Source organism: Triticum aestivum, chromosome 2D (assembly GCF_018294505.1).
Source record: "Triticum aestivum cultivar Chinese Spring chromosome 2D, IWGSC CS RefSeq v2.1, whole genome shotgun sequence".
Taxonomy (NCBI): Eukaryota; Viridiplantae; Streptophyta; class Magnoliopsida; order Poales; family Poaceae; genus Triticum; species Triticum aestivum.
In genome coordinates this window covers 108,689,881-108,698,580 of record NC_057799.1, presented here as the reverse complement: position 1 = coordinate 108,698,580, position 8,700 = coordinate 108,689,881, and positions in this window count along the sequence as shown.

Sequence of the window (8,700 nt, the reverse complement as noted above, 5' to 3'; positions counted from 1 at the left end):
ACTCTCATCGATTGGAAGACATCAACAATATCAACAAGAGGATTGGAGTTATATCTAAAGATTTTACTGAAGAGGTTGGTTGTTCTTGTATATTTTGTCTCCATAGCTGTTTGTTGTTTTAGGGTTCTTTAATGTTTGTAATACCCGTTGAATCTCATCGTTAATATCTATGTTGCTACATATGTGTGATTCTAGCTTGCCTATTTACTTGGAATAACTGATCTATTAGGCATGTTAAGTTTGTGTGGTATGAAATATTATGATTTGGAATCATACAACGCAGATAAAAGTGATGGACATACCCTTATGTATGTAAAAAGTATTTGATGGTTAATATGTTAGTTACTATTAGTGAAACTTAATGACTTGATAATTTTTATTTATTTATTGGTTCAACTTCATAATTAATAAAATTACAATGATTCTGGTGTGCAATTCTTGTGATTGAAATGATTCCAGTAATTACGTGCATGTAAAAATCTTCTGTTAAGTCATAGACACCGAAGCTTACCATTATGAAAGTGTATTAGTAACTTACCTTCCCTCTAATCATGCATGGATCTTTTGTTATTGAATTTAGTGTCGCCCCCGCGGGCGACCCGGGGGGAAAACCCTAGCCGCCGCCCCTCGAGTCTCCTCCTCCTCTCCCCCTCCTCGCCGCCGTCCATAGCGCCGCCGGGCGAAGCCTGGCCGGCTGGGCGGCGGCGGGGCTTCTCCCCATCCTCTCCGTCTTGGCTGGCGCAGGACAGCGGGATCCAGAGGAACGTGGGGTCCGGCGGCGCGGCGGGCGGGTCTCCCATCGGCGTCGTGCGCGGCGCGACGGTGGCGACCTGCGTGTCGTGAGGTGGTGGCTGCGTTGGCCTGACCGGTGGTCGCGGGTGCCGCCGGATCCAGATCGGATCCATCTGGATCCTTTCTTCGGACTCCGTCGGCCGCCGCGGGGTGGTGATGATCGTCGCTGGCCACGTCGGATCGTTGGATTCGGCGTCTGGAGATCTACAAGGAGTTCTTCTCGATCCTCCTTTCTGGTGGGTTGAGCCCCATGGCTCTTTCATCTTAGCGGGTTTCAGATCGTGGCTTGCCGGATCCGGAGTACACGGAGGTTTGGTGGCATAGGATGGGGACTGGAGGAGACTTTGGTCAGCGTGTTCGGCCCGACATCGGCGACGTCACTTGACGCCATTACCCTTCCTGGAGGCGAAGCCGAGGTCCCCCCTATCCACCCCCGAACCCCTCCCGGACGAAAGTCCAAAATTCAGTCTGGATTGGGCGGCGGCGGCGTCCTGCGCGTCGTATCCTCCATGGAGGCGCCGTCTTGGGAGGAACTGCTGTTCGGGGGAGAGATGTTGTGGATGGTGGGCTCCGAGTAGCTCCAGCAGTGGCGATGGTGTGGAGGTTGCCAGGTGGTGCGGCATTGTATCTACCGCGTCATTGACGACGAGTGGTGGCGGCATGGTGTAGCTGCATATCGACGACGGATGCGGCTGGATGGACGAGCGCAGGGTGGTTGAGCTGTCTGGCGCCATGGTGGCGTCGACGGCAGGCCTGGCAAGGTCTGTGCGTCAGTACCTGCTCTAGAGATGGATCGGTGGAAGAAGGTGGCGGCAGCCTCGGTGAGTGCGCCGGACCGGCATGTGTGTAGGGTAACGCAGCAGAAAACAAAAAATTTCCGACCTACGCACCAGCCCAGGACCACTATGGAGACTGCATACATGGTTTGATCTTTTTCGTTACCGACTCGTAGCGCAGCGGGAAGTAGAGTCGATGACGATCGGTGGTGCAGATCCCCGCAGCTAGGATTTACAACCTCCCAACCGCGAGGATGTATAAACTCATCTGCTCCTCAGACAGCCCTCCGGGAGGCGGCCGAACAGCCCCCCGGACGGTGTCGCGGGCAGCCCTTCGGGAGGACCTTCGAAACTCGAACAGTCACTCGGACAGCCCTTCGGGAGGACCTTCGAAATTCGGACGGTCACACGGACAGCCCTTCGGGAGGCACTCACGAACTAAGACCGAAACTACGATCTCTCTATAGAGTTGCACACATACGGTGTCATCTATCCGGCAGGGCTTCGCCGTCCAGAACTAGTTCCCACCGGAACCCAGACAGCCTTTCGGCTCTACGAAACTGTTTCGCTGGGAGGGAGAGAGAAGCCAGATCATGCATGGCACTTGTATGTGAGAAGGGATGAGTGTGGAGGGCTGCCCCTCCACCTCTATTTATAGGAAATCCCAAGGGGTAGGGTAGTTTCACACAAAAACCCAAAATGCACATGAATGAAGTCCTTCCACAAGGACCTAGGAGTGAAACCAATGAACAAGAGGGTCCCCAAGGGGGGATACCCCATGTGGCCGGCCACACCTCCATGAGGGGCCCAAAAATTGGCTCCTGTCCATCCATGTCATCCCCAAGATCTTTTGGAGCAAAGCCCCAAAAGGTGGCTTTCCATAAAGTAACCATAAAGCTGATTTTCACTATTCACGACGACATTTTTCAGCGTCTGATCGAACTGAAAATATTTATGTGGGCTAAGAACATTTCCAGTACCCACTAAAATGATTTTCAACGAGTTCCGAAACAATTCCGGTTTTAGTGATTTTCATCTGCGAAGCGCATCTGAAGTGGCTCCGGCAGCTCCGGAACATTTCCGGTTTTTATCTCAGAAAATTCCAAAAAGCTTCCAGAATGATTCTGGCATCCTCCAAGAATTATCAGGCATGTGCCGAAACCAATTTGACTTAATGGTGTATCCTGAAACAACTTTTTGGTATCATCGAAACTTATCCGATGACCTCTCTCTGCGGTACGATTCCGCTGTCCGAAACTTTTCGGTGTCCGAAACTTTTTCGGTGATTTTCTCTCAGACTCCCTGTCTAGTATTCAGCAGATAGATGAACCTTAAGCGTGTGACCCTATAGGTTCGGTGAAGTATAGACATGACCCGGAACCCCTTCCGATCAATGATCAACATTGGAGCCGTGGACACCCATATTGACCCCTATACCCACACGAATAAATATTCGAGTGAACCTCCAGTTGCCGTGTGCTATTCCTGTTGCTTCGCGATATGTTACAAATACCCGAGGTGAGACATGTTGGCATTCCCGTGGATCAACAACTTGTCCACTATGCTAGTTACCTCGTTACCGGTATTGTTCTCTTTTCTCGTTATCGTGTTCCGGCATCCCCGTGATCAAATCACAAAGTGTCTGGCCAGACGATGATGGATACCGTAACACCGAGAGGGCCTAGAGATATCTCTCCATCGTCGGAGGAGCAAATCCCGGTCTTGAGCTATCAAGTTACTTGACACACTTTTCCATGAACCCGTAAGCCACCGTAATAGCCACCCATTTACGGATGACGTTTAACAAACCCCAAAGTTCATGAAGCAAGTATGAAGAAACTCGATACTCTCATGGTCTAAGGAATCATGCAAACGTTAACCATCTCTGTGTTATGTACCAATAAACTTGTGACGAATGAATATCATAGCATAACATCAATCCGGGTCGATTCAACACAAATGTTCTCTTAACATTGTGCCCTCAAAGTTGCTGGCATAGACATGCCCATGACCAGGAAAACAGAATCATCATGCAACACTTGAGCTAGTCTTAGAGGTCAGACTAGGAATACTTCTTATCGTTTATTATTCCACACGTGCATATGAGTCTTCCTCGAGCCTCGTGGAATTGCAGACTCGAGAACCATAGCAGTTATAGCATGGAACATAAACATAATTATGAACTTGGAGATAAATAATATCATTTATTATTGCCTCTAGGGCATATCTCCTACAGACTCCCACTTGCACTAGAGTCAATAATCTAGTTAATGCTAATGCACTTCACACCTGTGGCACACCGGTGTAAATATGCTTCGCTTGTGGTATAGCCTGATGTCCAACGGATCTGACGACTTCAGCTCCGTGTGTATCTTTGCATGTCCTCGCGTTTTCACGTTTTCACAAAATTCATATTTTGTGTGGACTTGGCTTTGTATGTATGTGAATCATAGGTCGAACCTGGATTCCTCAGACTGAGTTATGGAGCAACTACCTACAGTAGTGTCCCATTGTCAAAAGCCATCTTGGAACCATACTAAGTTCATGAATGAACTATATGATTCAACATCTTCTTTGTCGCTTCTAAAGCGTCAACATACTTAGCCCTTGTTATAGAATTCGCCACAGTAACTAGTTTGAACAAATTCCAACTAACTGTGCCACCACATTGTGTGTTACACAAAACCCTTAATTTAAATCGAAAATCGCATGGAGAAAAGATGAAGACTGTATCGATGTAACATTTTACAACGAACTCTTCATGATCTCTGCTTGCAAGAAAACCATGTCATCAGTACTTACTCTAGTACTCTGTGACATCTTTCACTGTTGTCCCATGATCAGTAATTTGATCACTTTGGTATCCATACTCGCAACAGCTTGGGAGTACTGGACGTATCTGGTTGTTTTACATACCATGGAATACATGATTAATCCAAACACAAAAGTGTGTGGAATCTGCATCATGTATTTTGCTCATCAATGTTTTGGGACACCGAGTCTTGCAAAAAACTCTTCCATGTGACTCCGGCAAGAATCACTCCCTGGCGGTTTTAAATGCTAAAAGGTTTTAGCACCTTGTCAATATGTTTTCATTTCTTAGCCCTATTAGGTAAATCTATCTCCATAGATCATTATGCCTAATATTGAGGCTATTTAGCCTAAGCACTTCATAAAAAAACTATTTTCAAATGAAGTCCTAATTCGTGTCAAGAAATTTATTTCCAATTAACAATGTGTCAAGCACACAGTTTTTTGGAAATATTATTACGCTCCCACTTACTTTCTTGAATTACAAGCATCTTCGTTACCCATTGATGAAGTCAAACCCCTTTGACCATTTCATCAAAGCACGAAGATTCCAACTCCATTTTGCTCTCTTCTGTCCATCGCTGGAACTCTGAAGTTTGCACCCTTACTAGCATCCTCTGGATAGACAAAATGCCTTGGACTGTAACACATGCAAGTCCTTGGTTTCATTTCCATTAGATGGAAATCCTATTGCCATCCATGTTTCATATCTCATGATTGAAATATGTATTAATTGCTAGTTCAACCCGAACCGACTTTAAGCATCGCTATGATGAAAATAACCTCATCGTAGTCAACTCTTGAACTTGTTATTTCAACAAGTCGAGCTTTATGGATAAAACATTTTTATCCATATCAGTTTTAAGTTCCATAAATATTCGTTAGGCTCTAAGTCTTCCGAAAGGTGTATCATGGTTTTAATCTTGAATCACTTATATGGAAACTAACTCGGGTTGTATTGGCATTTAGCCAATTCCGGAGTCAGGGCCCATCAACGCTTCCTTGTGTATCGTAGGTATAATGTTGTCTAACAACAATATCTCATTTGCACACCTGAGAGGTTTGCACGAGCCTTGCCTACGTGGTTCAGCTACAAGTTTGACCGAAGTTCATACATTTTATTGTAGAGACTTCCGTATCAGTCGCAGTAGGAAACTCTGGAATTACTTTCAAGGTCTCTTTCCTTTGATCTGATGACGAAGATACTGTTTATCTCGTCGAGTTGCACTATTCTCCCACTCACCTTTTTGAAAGAACAATTCTCTTTAAAAGCACACCGTTTCGCGGCAAAGCTATTTGCCTCGGTATAGTGAGGGAGGAATACCCAACATTTTGGTATAACCTACAAAGTAGCACTTGTCTGATTTGGAATAGGTTTGTAACCTTTTACACAAGCCCCATATTCCAAATGTTAAGAAAAGATATAACATGGTTGGGCGTACCATACCATGGCTTCATTTCAACAGACCCGATGTAGCTCTTTTCAGTGTAAAAGCCGGAGTCTCTAAAGCATCACTTTAAAAAGGATAATGGCAAATTTATTTATGTCATCTTTGACCTTACCATGTCATAAATGGTTAGATTACATCTCCACGGACTAACTTGCAGTGGTGTTCCGGGAGGTGCAAGTTATGAAACCCCTTTCACAACTCAACAGACATTCGCTAAACATGTAACTCAAATATTCCTTTGTGCAATCAAATTGCAGAAACATAATTTTCTTGTTACAATAACTTCTACTTCATTTTTGAAAACCTTTCGAATGATTTCAAAAGATCCAGACTTACGTCTCATCAAGTAAATATCCATATATCTACTTGAGTCATTTCTGAAGATAAATAAATCCACCACTAACAACACTTATCGGACTACACACATCAAATGTATGATCACTAATAAGTTTGTTGTTCGTTCCTTATGGCCTGTGAACGGTATTTTAGTCACTTCACTTTTCGGAGGAAAGTTGCAAGTGTCAGATGATTCAAAATCAAAAAGACTTCAAAATCCATCATAATGGAATTTTCCATGCGGGTTTCTCCAATGTGACCAAATGTAGTGCCACACTTGTGTGGTATTCTTTTAGTCTTGCGACATTTAGCGTCAGTGTTATGGATATATCATATTACCATCAATATTCATAACATACATGCCATCTTGGATGGAAGCATGGCCCTTCATGTTATTCATAATACTTAACAACAATTGTTGTTTTTATGAACAACTCTTTTGCAACAAACATTGTGCAATGGGCTAGAGTGTCTGAAACTCTAAAATGAATTATGAAAGTAAACCCAGAGGTATTGTATTATTATCAATATTCATAACATACATCTCATTCATAATGAAAGTATGGCCCTTGTGTTATTCATAACATCGAACATAAAAGGTTCTCTTATGAACAACCTTCTTGCAAGATACCTTATGCAATGGGCTAGAGTTTGTAAAACTCTAAATGAATTATGAAAATAAATACAGACGGCAATACACCGATGGAAGGTATAGTAACATTTACTATGTTCCCTGTGTATACCTTAACCTCATCTCTGGCTAGTCTTTTTAGGCCATAGTAGCTCTTACATTGATTCGCAATTGAATGCAATCGAGCGGGTATCTTTGTGATTAACTCACGATACCCAAGAATTAGTGATTAACATGTTTAACCATAATTCCCAAGAACTATATCTTTGACCAGCCTACTATACATCAAAAACTTGTATGACATTCATACATGAGCTGGATATTCCAATCATCTTTCTTTCCGCCTTTATACTTCTAACAGTTTAACTTTTAGTATTTCTCCTACTCGCAAAAGAAGCACCCAACTTAAGAGTGGCGTTAGCCCCGGACTTCCTAGGCGTGTAAGTCATACTAACACCCTTTGGACACTTCCTTTCTCTTTAAGTTGTTGTTTTATTCACCTTTCATTATATGACAGGCGTTCTTCTGGATCCCTTTCCCAACAGTCAAATGCATAGTAAACACTTTTACTAATACTTACAAACAAACATTGCTTTGTTTGTATCTGAAAATAATTTTCAGTTCCATGAATATCATATAACTATCCCAACTTTCGAAGTTTGGGATTCATGGAAGCAAACATATTCCACTTGACCGTAACAGAATTCTAGCTTTTGGATCGAAGGACGAGAGTCACATGATCCATAGCATTAGCGGGAGGATACGGAAAGCATGCGATAGGACAAAATCCTTCTCGGCACTTTTGAGTACAATCCTCACATTACGTTACCAAACGTAAAGTTTTAACCAGATATTTAACAGCTATTCAATTTTAACAGGGAAGGTGGAAACGCCAGCCATTATTCTACAACTATTTTGCAAGAAACACTTAGACAATGTTCATAATTAATTGCACTGAGAATTAAACATGCTAATTCAGCAGTGCGCTCCCACTCAAATCAATATCTCTCATAATTGATTTAGAGTGATTCAAGATCCATATTTCTATTCGATGCCATTGACGGGTTCATCACTGATGACACAAATTTCAATCGGTAGGCCAACTTGCCGATCACATCTCTATGTGATTATTGTTCATCTTTCGATGGGCGTGTTCCGAGCTCAGGACTCTCCTGCTTGAACGTCAAAGACAACCAAGTGATCTTGCTGCAAGGTCTGACCTCACCCGCCTCATTCCTCTCGATTCGTTCGTGCTCATGTGTACATGGCGCACCCCGAAAAGATACGAATTTCAGACGGTGCTACACTTGGGTGAACACTAACTACTTTGATATTTTAAGTGAGAGATCACCCTAATAAAAAGTGACTACCGCGCAATCAAGAAGGGTGCATCATAAGGGATAAACATTTCAGGCAATTCATAATAGCATGATATGGTATAGCCCTTTCTGACGGAGAAGTATTTCATTTCTTCGTCTTCGGCATTCGCGTCGGTGTTCACCTTCACGAAGATTGCCACCACCTTGTCGATGCACCAGATAATATTGCTATCTCTATAGCTAATAAAATAAGTGCATTACTTAAGGTGGACACGAAGGTCATTAAAGTGACAATCATATGGCTCCAGCCATCATGCCGAATCATGACACGCAGGTCATGTTAATTACATCATATAGTCATCTCATACATAATCAAATTGAATATGAGCATTGCTATACCACATCACATGCACATCCTGCAAAACCAAGTTAGACGCCTCTAATCGGTTTATGCAAAATTTTATTTTACGTGGCTTCTAAGGTTTTGACTTAAACCGCAGCTACCAACGTTTTATCATCAAATATGATTATTCAAGTTGCTAGATTAACATCTCGGGGTGTATGAAACACGAGATAATTAAATC